The sequence below is a fragment of the Saccopteryx leptura genome, chromosome 1 (genome assembly GCF_036850995.1).
Source record: "Saccopteryx leptura isolate mSacLep1 chromosome 1, mSacLep1_pri_phased_curated, whole genome shotgun sequence".
NCBI lineage: Eukaryota > Metazoa > Chordata > Mammalia > Chiroptera > Emballonuridae > Saccopteryx > Saccopteryx leptura.
In genome coordinates, this window is record NC_089503.1 from 336,499,586 (window position 1) to 336,516,431 (window position 16,846).

At 37.7% G+C, this 16,846-nt stretch overlaps 1 protein-coding gene across 1 annotated transcript in view; it reads left to right on the top strand.

Annotated features, from left to right (window-relative positions):
* Positions 1-16,846, top strand: part of RNGTT (RNA guanylyltransferase and 5'-phosphatase) — a 270,093-nt gene that overhangs the window by 118,203 nt on the left and 135,044 nt on the right. The window lies entirely within an intron of this gene.

Below are 16,846 nucleotides of genomic sequence, written 5' to 3' on the forward strand. Positions count from 1 at the left end.
CTGTTTCTGCTGAAATATTAAATTGTCTTTATTTCCTGTTTGTGTGCTTCTCTCAACTTTATACTCTTCGCTTAGGGACAGTTAGTTATGTTCCCTGTAGTATTGTATGTAGTTAGGATTCAGTCAAAGAAGATACCAGAAAACAATCTTGAATGGTTTTAAGAAATTAGGCTTGATTAAAAAAAATAAGCAAAACTCTGTTCCTACTCTCCCATCTCACACATGCAAATAAAAAATATATTTTTTAAAAAAGGATAAAAAAGGAATGACCTAATAAGCTCGTAAAAGTTACCAGCAGTAAGTTTTTTGCTTATCTGTGCTTGGAGTTATTTTATTTTCTCATGTGCAGTTTGACTGCTTTATTAAAATACTGTGGAAAAAAAAAATATAGTTTTGTATTTTTCTGAAGTTGGAAACGGGGAGGCAGTCAGATAGACTCCCGCATGCGCTCGACCTGGATCCACCCTGCATGCCCACCAGGGGGTGATGCTCTGCCCATCTGGGACATTGCTCTGCTGCAACCAGAGCCATTCTAGCGCCTGAGGCAGAGGCCACAGAGACATCCTCAGTGTCCAGGCCAACTTTGCTCCAATGAAGCTTTGGCTGCGGGAGGGGAAGAGAGAGACAGAGAGGAAGGAGAGGGGGAGGGGTAGAGAAGCAGATGGGTGCTTTTCCTGTGTGCCCTGGCCGGGAATTGAACCCGGGACTCCTGCATGCCAGGCCGACGCTCTACCACTGAACAACCGGCCACGGCCTGTGGAAAATATTTTTTATGATGATATGTTTATTGTTTTGAAAGTAAAACGTTTACTGTGTAGAATGAAAGAGTAAAATACAGTGCAGCAAAAGTAGGTTTACAGTTAGGAGTATACAAAACAGTTTATTCTTGTGTTATTTATTGATTATTGCATTATTTTCCATATGAATGACTATAAACCTGTGTTTGACCCACCCTGTATGCGAGGATCTCTTTTCTGATAACTGTTGAGAGGATTAAACAAAGAATTACAAAAGCGATTCTTTTACTACATTTAATTTTTAAGGACTTCTCATCTAGCTTAATAACAATTTGACAGGTATTCATCTCTAATTATTTTGCATATTTTGCTCAGTAGGAAATTTAGTTTTATTTATATTTATGTATTTCATCTGCTGTTCACATTTATTTTCTAAGTATTACCTTTTCTTTACTTTTAAATTTTATCCCTAAGTATACCTTTATAGTTCTTGAGCATTTATAGTGTTTGAGCAAGACTAAGTAGTTCATAAAGAAAATCTAGCCATAAAGTTTGCTATTTATATGTACAAATGCTCTGTGAATTTACTAGTTTTGTATTGTTTGTGTCATAGTAAAAGAAAAAAACCTTTGAGAGTTTGTTATTGTAGTAACTATGGTTGAAGAGAAGAAATAATCTTAAATGTGAAGATCTTTTGTTAACAGGCTTTCAATGATTATGCCTAATTTTTATGTAATTATAGATATAATGGTGAAACTATTTAAAGGCAGATGTAAGATAAAATGAGGATAACATTCTGTATTCTCATATTTCTAGTGTTGAGTTTTGCATTATCTGATCTGTTAATATTATCATTCATTACTGAAACTGAATATGGCCTGATGTATCCTTTTGGTCTCATTCATTTACCATTCAGAAGAAAAACTTAAGAAAATCCCAGTACTACAGAATAAAGAGAATTCTTAATTGTTTTTGTATAGTGAGCCTCAAGTTTTATTGTCCCAGGAAACTTCATTTGGGTTAGTAAATCTTATTCACTGAAACATGAAGAAATTGTTATATCTGGTGCCAGATATATTTTAAATATTTTTATGAAAGATTCACAATTGTAACATGGGGAAATTTCAGTTTGCTCAGTACGATAGCTTAAATTTTTTATTTTTTACAATTAACATTCAGGAAATATGTATTAGTAGATTCAGAAAAAAAAGATTATTGGCCTCTCAAATGATTAGGAGGCTGTTTCTTTTCTAAAATGTGTAATGGATTAAGTATTCTAACCAACCATGGTTGTAAATCTCCTGCAGTTTAACAAAGGCACAGGGCCGCTATATCACACAAATGTCTTTGAATTAAACTGAACACTTTTTTTACAAATGGTATATAACTCTCAGTGTGAGCCAGTCCTTTGGTATGAATCCTGGCCTGTAGATTTATTTGAATTTTAGAATGGAAGGCTAAAGTTGAATACTGTCATAGTTTTTGCCATTTCCAGTTGTATAGAATAACCAAACCTTCTATGCTGATTGTTGAAATGAGGGAAGTTACTTAGTTCCAGCACATGAACTTAAAAGTAACTTTTATAGTACATCTTAAATGTTTTTAATTAAAAAAATTCACTACCCTCATCAAATTACTGAAAGAGTAGATATTTAACAACTTAAGACTTTCTTAAATCCTGCAATATAAATGGGAATGGACTTGAAACATGGTTAAGAAAATATAAACTTTTGGAATGGGTAAGCAAAATCAGGGACATATTTTTTTTAGTTGAATACATACCTAGTAATTTTTATACCCTAGCAGAGCCAGTCTTACCAAAAGTAAAATAGAAAACTTGTATGTTGTTGCTGAACTAGAATAAAAATTTAAAGTAATTTATAATTTTTTAGGAAAATTGATTTGTGGCTACTTATTTTGTGTGAATTTTCTACTTCTTGCAGCGTTATGTTAAATATGTTGTATAACGTTTAGTCTTTGAAAATATAGTCCATATTGAAGACTTCACAGGGTGCAAGTAAAGCATTGAAGAACTTGAGTTGATTGTAGAGTCACCGATTAAGTCCGTACTATACTCCTAAAATGTGGCATAATCCTGTTATCTAATTACTTGGATGTGGCTTTATTATTCATGAAATGAAGTCACTTCAGACAAGCTTTAGGTTCTTTGGTTCAAGCACTCTCCATAAAGCTATTATATTTTGTCTTTTTTATGTTTTTCTAATATTTAAAAAAGTAACATGTATTTATTATTTTTATTTCTCCATTATGAACTTTATTATAAAAATAAGTAGAGTTTTTCCATTTATTTTATTTTGTTTAGTCATATTTTGCTTAGAAATATCAATTTTTAAAATATAGTTTTATTTATATTCTATTTAAAATTTTAATATCCATTTTTATTCTATATATTTTCTTCATTTCTTTTTGTATTATTAAGGCTTCTAAAATTTTTTTCTTTTTTTTTTACAGAGACAGAGAGTCAGAGAGAGGGATAGACAGGGACACACAGACAGGAACGGAAAGATAAGAAGCATCAATCATTAGTTTTTCATTACGTGTTGCAACACCTTAGTTGTTCATTGATTGCTTTCTCATATGTGCCTTGACCACGGGCCTTCAGCAGACCGAGTAACCCCTTGCTCGAGCTAGCGACCTTGGGCTCAAACCGGTGGTGAGCTTTTGGTCAAACCAGATGAACAGTGCTCAAGCTGGCGACCTTGGGGTCTCGATCCTGGGTCTTCCGCATCCCAGTCCGACGCTCTATCCATTGCGCCACTGCCTGGTCAGGCAAAAAATGTCCTATATTTTACATTTTTTAAAGCATATCTGATTCTACTTTTTATATTTCAGTGCTATTCAGAAATTCATTGAGAATGTGAAGAATATGCATTCTAAAATTTGGCAAATTCTGTTTTACATGTGTTTTAAGCATACTTACTCATAGTTTTATAACATATACTAAAACGTACATGAATTACATGGTTGCAGCTTCAAAAATTTCACAAAGTGAGCAAGCCTGTGACACTATTGGCATGAATCTAGAATTCTACCAGTATTCCAAAAGCCCTGGATGTCCCCCTCATCTCTGTTCCTTTCTTCCCAGAGATTATCCCTATCCTCACTTCTGTCATAAGTATTACATATTACTGTTTTTGAACTCTATATAAATGAAATAAAATATTATATAAATTTTTTGTGTTTGACTACTTTTGGTTAATATTTATACAGTTCAGCTTTTGTGACACGTAGACATAGTTTGATTATTTTTATTGCAGCATAGTCTGACTATACCATAATTTATGTATTCATTCTATTATTGATATTTGGGTTATTTCTAGTCTGGATTCTTACAAACATTTTAGCGCACACAGGAATATTATTTTAAAATATATATATTACCTAGGAACAAAATAGTCAGAAAACAGGGCTAAATATATGGTCACTTAAATTATCTATCAAGATATTTTTTTTTTCTACAGAGACAGAGAGAGGGACAGATAGAGACAAACAAACAGGAAAAGAGAGAGATGAGAGGCATCAATCATCAGTTTTTTGTTGCGCATTGCAACACCTTAGTTGTTCATTGACTGCTTTCTCATTACGTGCCTTGACCATGGCCCTTCAGCAAATGTAGTAACCCCTTGCTCAAGCCAGCGACCTTGGGTCCAAGCTGATGAGCTTTGCTCAAGCCAGATGAGCCCGTGCTCAAGTTGGCAACCTCGGGGTCTCAAACCTGGGTCCTCCGCATCCCAGTCCGACACTCTATCCACTGTGCCACCTCCTGGTCAGAGGTTACTTAAATTATGACAAAGATCACACTGTAAGCAGTGGGGAAAGAGTGGAATATGCTCAATAGTGTTTGGTTAGTTGGATTTCACCTCCCTCTTTTTTTCTTTCCCCTTTTCCTTCCCCCTTATTTATGCTGTTGAGAAAAACAGGCCGATATGATTCCTTTTTTCGTATTGCATTTAAAAAAATTAATAGACTTAAAAATTTTTTTTTATTAATTTGAATTTATGTTCACATGAATTCAAGTGTCCCACTCAGTATAACTCCTTCACCTCCCCACCACCGTGTCCCTCAGTAGACCCTCTTTACCACCCTCCCCCTAAATCTTTCCCCCCTTCCCTTTGGTTTTTGCTGTCCTGTTATTTGTATCTATGTGTTATGTATATATATTTTTCTAATCCCTTCAGCTTCTCTGATCTCATCCTCTCATTCCTCATTCCTCTGACAGCTGTCCCTCTGCTCTCTGTGACCCTGCCTCTGCCTCTATTCCATTCCTCAGTTCACTTTGTTCATTAGATTCCACCTATAAGTGAGATCATATATTTGTCCTTCTCTGCCTGGTTTATTTCACTTAGCATAATAATCTCCAAGTCCATCCATGCCATTGCAAAAGGCAAGATTTCCTTCTTTTCATGGCTGCATAGTATTCTATTGTGTATATGTACCACAGACTTTTTAAAATTTATGATTTATTTATTTATTTATTTTTCCGAAGCTAGAAATGGGGAGGCTGTCAGACTCCCGCATGCACCTGACCGGGGTCCACCCGGCATGCCCACCAGGGGGCGATGCTCTGCCCTCTGGGGTGCCGCTCTGCTGCAATCAGAGCCATTCTAGCACCTGAGGCAGAGGCCACAGAGCCATCCTCAGCGCCTGGGTAAACTTTGTTCCAGTGGAGCCTTGGCTGCAGGAGGGGAAGAGAGAGACAGAGAGGAAGGAGAGGGGGAGGGGTGGAGAAGCAGATGGGCACTTCTCCTGTGTGCCCTGGCCGGGAATTGAACCCGGAACTCCTGCACGCCAGGCCGGCGCTCTACCACTGAGCCAACTGGCCAGGGCTAAATTTATGATTTTAATTTGTGTTTACATAGATTTAAGTGTCCCACTGAATATATCTCCCCCACCCCTTATTCCCCCTCAGCTGCCCCTCTGCCTTCTCCCCCCAATGCCTTCCCCCTTCCCTCCAGGATTTGCTGTTCTGTTCTCTATAATGCTGTGTTATGTATATGTAGTTTCATTAATCTCTTTTCCTTTCTCTGATCCCATCTTTTCTCCTTTCCCACAGCTTTTTTTTAATAGACTATTTTTTTAGAGCTGTGTTTTGTTTATAGAAAATTGAACTGAAAGTACAGAGAGTTCTCATAGACATTCTTCCCCAGAATACAGTTTCCCCTGTTGCTGTGTTACATTAGATTGGTATATTTGTTACAACTGATGAATTGTTATTAATTATTTTGGTTAACTAAAGTTCATAGTTTAAATTGGGGCCATTTCTTTGTGTTGTCTAGTTTTATGGATTTGGATAAATGCAAAATGTCATGTATCTACCATTAACAGTATCATGAAGAGTAATTTTGGTGCCTTAAAAATTTCTTGTACTTTACCTATTCATGCCTTTCTTCCTTTCCTTGAACCCCTGACAATCACAGATCTTTTTATTTTCCCTAATTTTGCCCTTTCTATAATGTGATAGACCTAAAATGATATAATATAATATATAACCTTTTCATGTTGGTTTCTTTCACTTAGGAATACACATTTCAAGTTCTTCTGTGTCTTTTTGTGGCTTAATCACTCCTTTCTTTCTTCCTCTTTTAAAAACTAGACTTTATTTTTAAGAGCTGTTTTAGGTTTAGAAAAAAGTTGTGACAGAATTCCCCTATATTCCCTACCCCCCATGTGCATAGCCTCTCCCACTATCAGCATCTTGCACAAGAGTGTGGTGCATTTGTTAAAATTGATGTACCGACATTAGCACATCATTTACCTACAGTTCATATTACTTTTGAGTTCACTCTTGGTGTTGAATGTTCTGTGGCACTGACAAATGTAAAATGATACGACTTCCTTAGAACAGTATCATACAGGTAATTTCACAGCTCTAAAAATCCTCTGTGTTTTGCCTATTAATTTCTCCCTCCTCCCAAACCATTGACAACCACTGATCCTTTTACTATCTTTCTAGTTTCGCCTGTCCCAGAATGTCATATAGTTGGAATCAAACACTGTGTAGCTTTTTCCAGTTGGCTTCTTTCCCTTAGTAATATGCATTTAAGTTCCTCCATGTCTTTTCCTGTCTTGCTAGATCAATTCCTTTTAGCACTGAATTGTATTCCATTGTTTGAACATACCACAGTTTATTTTTTCATTTGCCTGTGGATGGAAATCTTGGATGAATTTATGTTTTGGCAATTATGAATAAAGCTACTATAAATATCCACTTGCAGGTTTTTGTGTGGATATAAGTTTTCAGCTCCTTTAGATAAATAGCTAAGAAGTGTGATTCCTGGGTTGTATGTAAGATATTTAGTTTTGTAAGAAATTGCCAGACTCTTCCAAAGTGGCTGTACCAGTCTGCATTCCTACTAGCAATGTATGAGAGTTCCTATTTTTCTATATCCTTTTCAACATTTGCTGTTGTCAGTGTTTAGGACAGGGGTCCTCAAACTGCAGGCCCCCTGAGGCCATATGTCCGGCCCCCACTGCACTTCCGGAAGGGGCGCCTCTTACATTGGTGGTCAGTGAGAGGAGCACAGGATCTGCATCCTGTGCTCCTGGAGTACTGTATGTGGCAGTGCCACAAAACACGGTGTCGCTCATGTACAGTACTACTTCCAGTGACGCAGATCGCATGCATCACGGCTCCGGAAGCGCGTCATATCACCTGTTACGGCTAGCAGTGACAAATATGGAACCGGACACTGACCAAATCATTAGGCAAAAGCAGGCCCATAGTTCCCATTGAAATACTAGTCAGTTTGTTGATTTAAATTTACTTGTTCTTTATTTTAAATATTGTATTTGTTCCCGTTTTGTTTTTTTACTTTAAAATAATATATGTGTAGTGTGCATAGGGATTTGTAGTTTTTTTTATAGTCCAGCCCTCCAACGGTCTGAGGGACAGTGAACTGACTCCCTGTGTAAAAATTTTGGAGACCCCTGGTTTAGGATTTTGGTCATTCTAATAGGTGTGTAATGGTATCTCATTGTCATTTCAGTTTGCAGTTTTCTAATGACATATTGGTATTATTTTTTTTTATATGTTTACTTGCAATCTGTATGTCTTGGTGGGATGTTAGGTCTTTTGCCATTTTTAAAAAAAATTGGCGTTCATTTTCTTATTGTCGAGTTTAAAGAATTATTTGTATATTTTGGATAACAGTTTTTATCAGATGAATTTTTGCAAATATTTTTCCCAGCCTGTGGTTTTTCTTCTCCTTCTCTTGGCATTGTCTTTTGCAGAAAAGTAGTTTTGAATTTTAATGAAGTTCATTTTTATCAGTTACTTCTTTCATGCATTGATGTCTTTGGAGTTGTGCCTTAAAGGCCATTGCTGTGCAAGGTCATTTAGATTTTCTTTTGTTACCTTCTTGGAGTGTTATAGTTTTGTGTTTTATATAGGTCTATGATCCATTTTGAGTCAAACTGGTGTAAGAGATGAATGGGGAAGAGTAGAAGAAAATGTCAGCAGAGTTGATAAAATTGAAGACTTTGGATATTAAGATTCTGGGTGGATTGTCATATGGATGATAGCAGGATGGTGGCACATATAAAGAAGTTGACCGTGACTCAAGTGCTAAAGTTCTTGTGAGTTTGATAGATGGGCATTGAAAAATTAAGGTTAAGGTTAGAGTGAGTGACTGGTGGGTATGACTAGAAGATTAGGGTTTTGTACAAAATTAAAAAGAAAAGTCTTGGAAATAGCTTTAAATTGCTATGAGAATGCAGACTTGACCTTTTGGATGGTGATTATAGTGGGTCATTTGTTTATTAGTTACATAAACTATTCATTACCTCTTCTAGAACTTGCCTATTTCATTCTTCTTGGAGGTCTTTAATCAATGAGCCCCACCTTGCCATCTCTGTTACTTTTTTCTACTTGAAACCTTACTCTTATTGACCTTCTCTTTTCTGCAGTTTCTTTGAGATGCTAAAAAGTCATTTTAGAAAAAAGATTAATATTACTCCTTTTATTTTCTAAACATATATAAAAATATAGTCTTGGGGGATACTTAAGGAAGAACAATTTTTAAAAAAATTTATTTTATTTTATTTATTATTATTATTATTATTTTTTTGTATTTTTCTGAAGTGAGAAGTAGGGAGGCAGACAGACAGACTCCCGCATATGCCTGACCGGGATCCACCCGGCATGCCCACCAAGGGGGGATGCTTGGTTCATTTAGGGCATCACTCTGCTGCAACCGGAGCCATTCTAGCACCTGAGGCGGAGGTCATGGAGCCATCCTCAGTGCCTAGGCCTACTTTGCTCCAGTGGAGCCTTGGCTGTGGGAGAGGAAGAGAGAGATAGAGAAAAAGGAAAGGGGGAGGGGTGGAGAAGCAGAGGGCTGCTTCTCTTGTGTGCCCTAGCTGGGAATTGAACCTGGGACTTCCATACACCAGGCTGATGCTCTGCCGAACAATTTTTTAAATATTAAATAATTTAGTTTACAGGTATATAATAACAACTGTATATTTCTGAATTAAAATCTTCTAATAATTTGCCATGTTTTTTGAATTATTAATCAAAAGAACATAGGTTGAAGATATTAAAGGAATAGTATAATTATCTTTTTGGAATCTTTATTGTGGGTATAATTTTACCTATGTCAACAAACAAATTAACAGAGTCTGCTTTTCTATTTATTATGAATGTGAGAAAGAAAATGTCTGGCCACATAAATGGTGTTGGAGATCTAAATAGGTTTTTCTTTAGAAGAGAAATGATTAAATTTTGCAAAATTATATTTCTTACTGATTTTGGAGAGACCAACTTAATTTCATTAAAATTATTCTCAGTATTTATTATACCAAAATTATTTTGTCCGTTTGATTAAAGTTTTTGTAACTCAGTGACAAAACGTTTTAAACCATGATATCATACCCATAATGAATTGGTTCTATTTTCATAGTCTTACTTTATCAGTAAATATGCATTAATCTTTAGGATGACTAGATTTGGTTGTACATAGAGAAAGTTAAATTAGGCTTCTGGTTAACCTGATGCCTTGATTTTATATTCTTAATCTATTGACTGTTTTATGATAATGTATTTTTTTTTTTTTTTTTTAGAGGGAGAGAAGGACAGACAGGGACATACAAACAGGAAGGGAGAGAGATGAGAAGCATCAGTTCTTCATTGTGGCATCTTAGTTGTTCACTGATTGCTTTCTCATATGTGCCTTGGCTCGGGGGCTCCAGTAGAGCAAGTGACCCTTGCTCGGGCCAGCGGCCTTGGGCTTCAAGTCAGCAATCTTTGGGCTCAGGCCAGCAACTGCACTCAATCTGGTGAGTCCGCTCTCAAGCCGGATGAACTCACGCGCAAGCCGGTGACCTTGGGGTTTCGAACCTGGTTCTTTAGCATCCCAGATCAACACACTATCCACTGTACCATCATCTGGTCAGGCTATAATAGTGTATTTGACTAGTGTGTTTTTAGGTGCTTGAAATACTCAGGAATAATTAGACACTGATACTTAGCCTCACAGAGATTATATTTGGATACAGGAAATCAAACTGTTAAATGTTGAATCATCTTACCTCTGTGTAGATAAAATGTTTTTAATCTAACAGGTGGTGGGATAGACTTGGGTGGTGAAAGAAGGATAAAGGCCCTGGCTGGTTGGCTCAGTGGTAGAGCGTCAGCCTAGTGTGCAGGAGTCCCGGGTTCGATTCCCGGCCAGGGCACACAGGAGAAGTGCCCATTTGCTTCTCCACACCTCCCCCTCTCCTTCCTCTCTGTCTCTGTCTTCCCCTCCTGCAGCCGCCTCTGCCTCAAGTGCTAGAATGGCTCTGGTCGCAACAGAGCAATGCCCCATATGGGCAGAGCATCGCCCCCTGGTGGGCATGCCTGGTGGATCCCAGTCTGGCGCATGCTGGAGTCTGTCTGACTGCCTTCCTGTTTCCAACTTCAGAAAAATACTAAAAAAAAAAAAAAAAAAAAAGAAAGAAGGATAAAGATGAGTTTTTGTTTTTTTTGGTGTGACAGAGACAGAGAGAGACAGAGAGAGGGATAGATAGGGACAGACAGAGAGACAGACAGGAAGGGAGGAGATGAGAAGCATCAGTTCTTTGTTGGGACACATTAGTTGTTCATTGATTACTTTCTCATATGTTCCTTGACCGGGCAGGGGAGGTGATACAGCAGACTGTGTGACCCCTTGCTCAAGCCAGTGACCTTGGGCTCAAGCTGGTGAGCATTGCTCAAACCAGGTGAGCCCGCGCTAAAGCTGGCGACCTTGGGGTTTCGAATATAGGTCCTCCGTGTCCCAGTCCAGCGCTCTATTCGCTGTGCCACCACCTTCTCAGGTGAGTTAGTTATTGTTTATATTCAAAGTTTGGCATAGTATTTTTAAGAAATAGGCCTAAGAGTGTTTGTACAACTGGAGGGAAAAAATATAGCTATATCTCTTATTTTTGATGGGATGACCAGTAAAAGCAAACTGTAAAAGACCCAAGAATATAGCTTTGTGGCCTGTCTAATATGTATGAGTTGAGATAAGTAGAGATAATTATACTTAATTCAGAAATATGGCATGAGGAGGTTCAGAATTATCTCTTCATTATGTTTGTAGTCTAAGAAGAAAAACGTTTAAGTGAACGCCTTACATGTTTAGGATTTCTTTAGGCACATTAGACTAGAGTTGTTTATGCTAGAATATAAAACCTTCATATTCTTATTTGGAAATAATGAAATAGTGAGTCTCCCTTACCCTGTGCATGCTCCTCCCCACCCCTGGCTGTGATTACAATACAGGGAAAAATAAAGTTTTAAATATTCACATATCTGGGTCACCTTTTTAAAATCTTGGTGTATTGTTCCTCAGTGTTTTATCAAGATGTAAGTAGGATGGATTTTTATTACTGATTCTATCAGGATCCCAAAGATATTTTTTTGAATGTTATTTTCAAGTAGAATCTTAAATGATTCATAGGACAAAAGAATAACAAATCCAGAATGGTGCTGTTATTGTTAAGTGCATTTCCCTAATAATACCTGATACCTAACATATACTTCGCTTACCCTTTCCTCTGAAACCGATTATTTTGTGTCAAGTACCCTATCATAAGATATGGGTTTCTTCCACTGGTTCTATCCCTTTTCTTCATTCACAGCAATTTTCATTTCTTTCCACATTTTTATCATTTGCCTTTCTTTTTGCCTGTGGTTAGAATTCCTGGTCTTAACCCAGGGACTGTGAGGGCACATACATGTCCACACGTACTCTGTGCATGTGTGTACACCCTGTGAGAAGAAGAGTGTGACTTGCTAGGCTTAAGTAGGATGGGCTTTCTGGGGTGATTGTAAAGGTAGATGCATTGACGAGAAGTAGTAAAAATATTAAGTTGCTCATAGGAGGTTTATGACAATACAGCTAATGAAAGCAAGTATTCTTTAAAAGTGATACGTAAAAGTCTAGCGAACCATCTAATTACTTGTTACATTAAATTATTGATAAACGCTTAACTTTAAGTATTAGAAATTGAATCATGTAACAAAGGTTGAATATATGTTGGTATTTTGTTCATGAGTTATTTTATACAGTTGTTTAGGTATAAATCTTAGGCCTAATTTCTGTATGATTTTGAACTTTCTATTTCTGTGCTGCCTTAAAATTGATACAAAGAATAAGGGAAATGTTCTATGCTTCTTATATTGTAAAAACAAAGTTTATTTCTTAAAGTCTCATTCCATTTTCCTGGTACTTTATTAGGCTATAAAACATATTTAGTTTACAGATAAATACCATTTGGTATCTCAGTATGAGATGTCCTCATCTGGAGATATTCAGTGTCTATTAATGATCTCATCTGTAGTGGCTAACTGGGTCACTTTTCCCATTAACTGAGAGGGCAACTATGGCATTGTTCTACAGTCTGCCACGTCTTGAACAGCTTCTTGGCAATAATGCCCAACAGTGGAAGTCATATGCTTTTCTGCTGATGGCTATGACTTGGACAACAGTATAAATTGTATCAATTAGAGAGGTACAGTGACAAAACTTTTATTGCAATGAATTCAGGCCAGCTTCATAATCCCTTACAGCATTGCCCTTACTTAGATACCAGCTGCAAATTTCGGAATCTCCAGGGCCACCTTCACTTCAGACCTGATGGCTACAAATTCTGGGGTCCCCAGGACTCCTTCAGGTTTGATAATTTACCAGATAGACTCGCAGAACTCAGGTAAACATTATACTATGATTGCAGTTTTGCTGTAATTAAAGGATACACATTAAAACTGGTCAAAAGAAGAACTGCATAGAGCAAAATCTGGGAGGGGACCAACTCTGAAGCTTCTGGTTATCCTCTCTCCAGGGGTTCATGGATGGTGTTACTCAATCGTGGCTAATATATTTGACAATATTAGATTATTGCCAACTAGGGAAGTTCACCCAAGTGCTTGGGGTGCAAAGTTTAATTGTGGTTCAGTCACGTTGCATGACCATGTAATTTCCCGTCCCTCCCAGAGGTTTGGCTAATACATTTTTCTTCAGTTTTTCTGGAGGTCAGAACTGATATAGCATACTCCAGAGCCCCCATCGTAAATCATATAGCCTGTCTGGCAAGCAAAGATACTCTTTTCAGGTAGGACATTCCAGAGGCCTAGAAATCACTTCCCAGTAGTGGTGGGCAAAGGCCATGCCTCTTTTTTGGTAAAGTTAGTTCTTCAGTATACATTTACTGTATTATTCAAACAAAGGATGTATTATTGAATGAGTTAGGTTGTTTTGTAATTTAGTATATTGTTCTTTGTTTGAAAGTCTTAAATTATATTTTAAAAATAAGAATTATTTTCCTTTATGCTCAAATTACAAATATTTAACCTCTTACTTGGTTTCTTTATCTCTGTAATTTTTGTCTTTTTCCTTGTAACATTCAGAATGATCACTCCTATAGTTTAGTTTTATTTTAATTGCATCACTTACATGTTTATAGCTAAGTATTCATTCTATTCTTGCATTCCTTCTAAAAATGTTTAGTATTCTTCCAAACTAGTAGGTTGTTCTTTCTTCTGCACAAAGGAAATATTCATCTATACTTTTTACCAGGTGCAATCTTAATAGACATTTTAGAAAACATTTAGGAGAGGCTGCCCTTAAAAAGAAAAGGGAACTTAAAAAAATGCTAAGGAAACTTGAGACTGTAGGCAGTGAGGAGCATTAAAGGATTTTTAGATGTGATTGTGACACAACAAATTGTTCTAGAAAGTTAGTTCTAGCAGTAGTGAGTAGAAACAGTTTGGAGAAAGGAAGTTAACCTACAATCAAGAAGACCAGCTTTTCCCACAAATACATCAAAATTATAACTAAACTACAGAACAATTATCATTCAGAACCTCCTGAAATTGAGCTGAATGAAAGTCCTACAATTAGCAAATTAAAGAAGATGCTACATTAAGACTGGTAGGAGGGGTGGAGATGAGGAATGGGTTGGTCCCATACCCACGTGTGGCAGATAAAAATCTGAGGATTATCTTAGCTGTGGAAGATCCCCCCGCTGAGGAGTGAGGTATTCCAGTTCCACACCAGGCCCCCCAGCTCAGGGTTATAGTGTCAGGAAGAGAAGTCTTTATAATTTCTGGCTGTAAAAACCAGCGGGGATTGGGGCTGAGAAAGACAGGGGCTGTTGGGGTCTCTGGTGGTTCATCTTGAAAGACCCACACATAGACTAACTCAGACTCATTTCCTCTGAGCTTCAGCTCTAGGGCAGCAGTTCATAAAGCACCAGAAACATACAGGGAGGAACTTAATTGTTCTGGCATCAGGATGAGAGCTAGGGGGAGTGGCCTTCTTCCAGACAGAAGTGTTGGCAGAGGCCATTGTTCCTTTGATAAGCCCGCCCGCCACAGAGCAAAATGAAGATAAGCAATACTAAATGGAAAGTTTAAAACATGGGTTATAAGGGTGCTCAGTGAACTTAGTGAGAACCTCAACAGCATAAATAAGGAGCAGTCAGAAATGAAGGAGGATACGTAATTGAAATTAAGAATAATTTCCATGGTATTAACAGTAGAGTAGATGAAGATGAGACTTAGATCAGCAATTTGGAATATAAGGAAGCAAAAAACACCCAAGCAGAACAGCAAAAAGAAAAGCGAATCAAAGAAAATGAGGGTAGTGTAAAGAGTCTCTGGGACAACTTCAAATATACCAACAGTCACATCATGGGGGTGCCAGAAGGAGAAAAGAAAGAGCAAAAAATTGAAAGCCTATTTGAAAAATAATGACCGCAAACTTCCCTAACATGGTGAAGAAAATAGACATACAAGTCCAGGAAGCACAGAGAATACCCAACAAGATGAACCCAGAGAACCCCACACCAAGATGCATCACAATTAAAATGCAAAAGTTAAAGACAGAGAATCTTAAAAGCAGTAAGAGAAAAACAGCCATCTACAAGGGAGCTCCCATAAGTTTCTCAACAGAAACTTTGCAGTCCAGAAGGGAATGGCAAGAGATACTTGAAGTGATGAAAATCAAGGACCTACAACCAAAATTACTCTGTCCAGCAAAGCTATCATTTAGACTCAACGGACAGATAAAGAGCTTCCCAGGCAAGAAAAAACTAAAGGAATTCATCACCACCTAACCAGTATTATATGAAAGTTAAAGGAACTTCCTTAAGAAGAAGTAAAAAAAGAAAAATATGATAGTAAAATGTCAATAAGAAAGTATCTATCAACAATTGAATCTAAAAAAAAAAACCCCGAGGCCCTGGCCGGTTGGCTCAGCGGTAGAGCGTCGGCCTAGCGTGCGGAGGACCCGGGTTCGATTCCCGGCCAGGGCACACAGGGGAAGCGCCCATTTGCTTCTCCACCCCTCCGCCGCACCTTCCTCTCTGTCTCTCTCTTCCCCTCCCGCAGCCAAGGCTCCATTGGAGCAAAGATGGCCCGGGCGCTGGGGATGGCTCTGTGGCCTCTGCCTCAGGCGCTAGAGTGGCTCTGGTCGCAACATGGCGACGCCCAGGATGGGCAGAGCATCGCCCCCTGGTGGGCAGAGCGTCGCCCCTGGTGGGCGTGCCGGGTGGATCCCGGTCGGGCGCATGCGGGAGTCTGTCTGACTGTCTCTCCCTGTTTCCAGCTTCAGAAAAATGCAAAAAAAAAACAAAAAACCCCAATATAACGAATAGCAGAACAGAATCAGATTCATAGCACAGAGAATGTTTTGACAGTTGCCAGAGGGGAAGGAGGTTGGGAGGATGGTTGAAGAGATTGGGAAATACAAATTAGTTGTTACAGAGTAGTAGTCATGGGTTGTAAAGTACAGCATAAAAAATATAGTCAGTAATATTCTAATAATTATATATGGTGTCGGATGGGTGTGAGATTTATTGGGATGATTATTAGTAAGTTATGATGTCTAATCACTGGGGTACACCTGAAACTAATATATAATAATATAGTATATGTCTGAGATATATATAAATATATATAAGGAGACCAGTGAGGTACCTTTCACTATTATCATCTTCACTGGAGGTAATGAAGGCAATATGGGATGGTTTGTGAGAGGTTATTAACTATGAATCATGATTTTAGCATTTAAAAAAACCTTGCCACTTTTAGTAATCTTACATGCTTTTAATGTTTTCATGTTACACAACTTCTTGGGATATAATGCATTCCATGTATATTTTACCTAACCAGTATGTATCAGCTTGTTTTTATCAATCCTGTTAGTGTGGTGTGTGCTGTTTATATTTATTTAGCACATTTGTTGAAGTGACAGCTTCTTCTATGCCCGATTACTGTAATAGAGACTGAGGAAAGTGTGATAATAAGATGTGATTCCTGATCTTAAAAAGCTCAATTTAGTAGTCAATTAAATAGGAAAATGCTGTGGTGGAGGGAAACACAGGGTGCTATGAGAGTATGTCAAAGGACTGTATAACCTAGGCTGCGGATGTGAACCTGTGATTTAGAAAAGTAGTTAAGAACATGGACTCTGGAGCTAGAATGATTTTGGATTTTCAGTTTCTTTCTGTGGTATCTTAGGTTCTAAACTTCACCCTTAAAATGGGGATAATAATGGTTCATACTCCTTAGACTGTCATGAGGCTAAAATGAGTTAATATATATAAAGTGTTTAGAACAATGC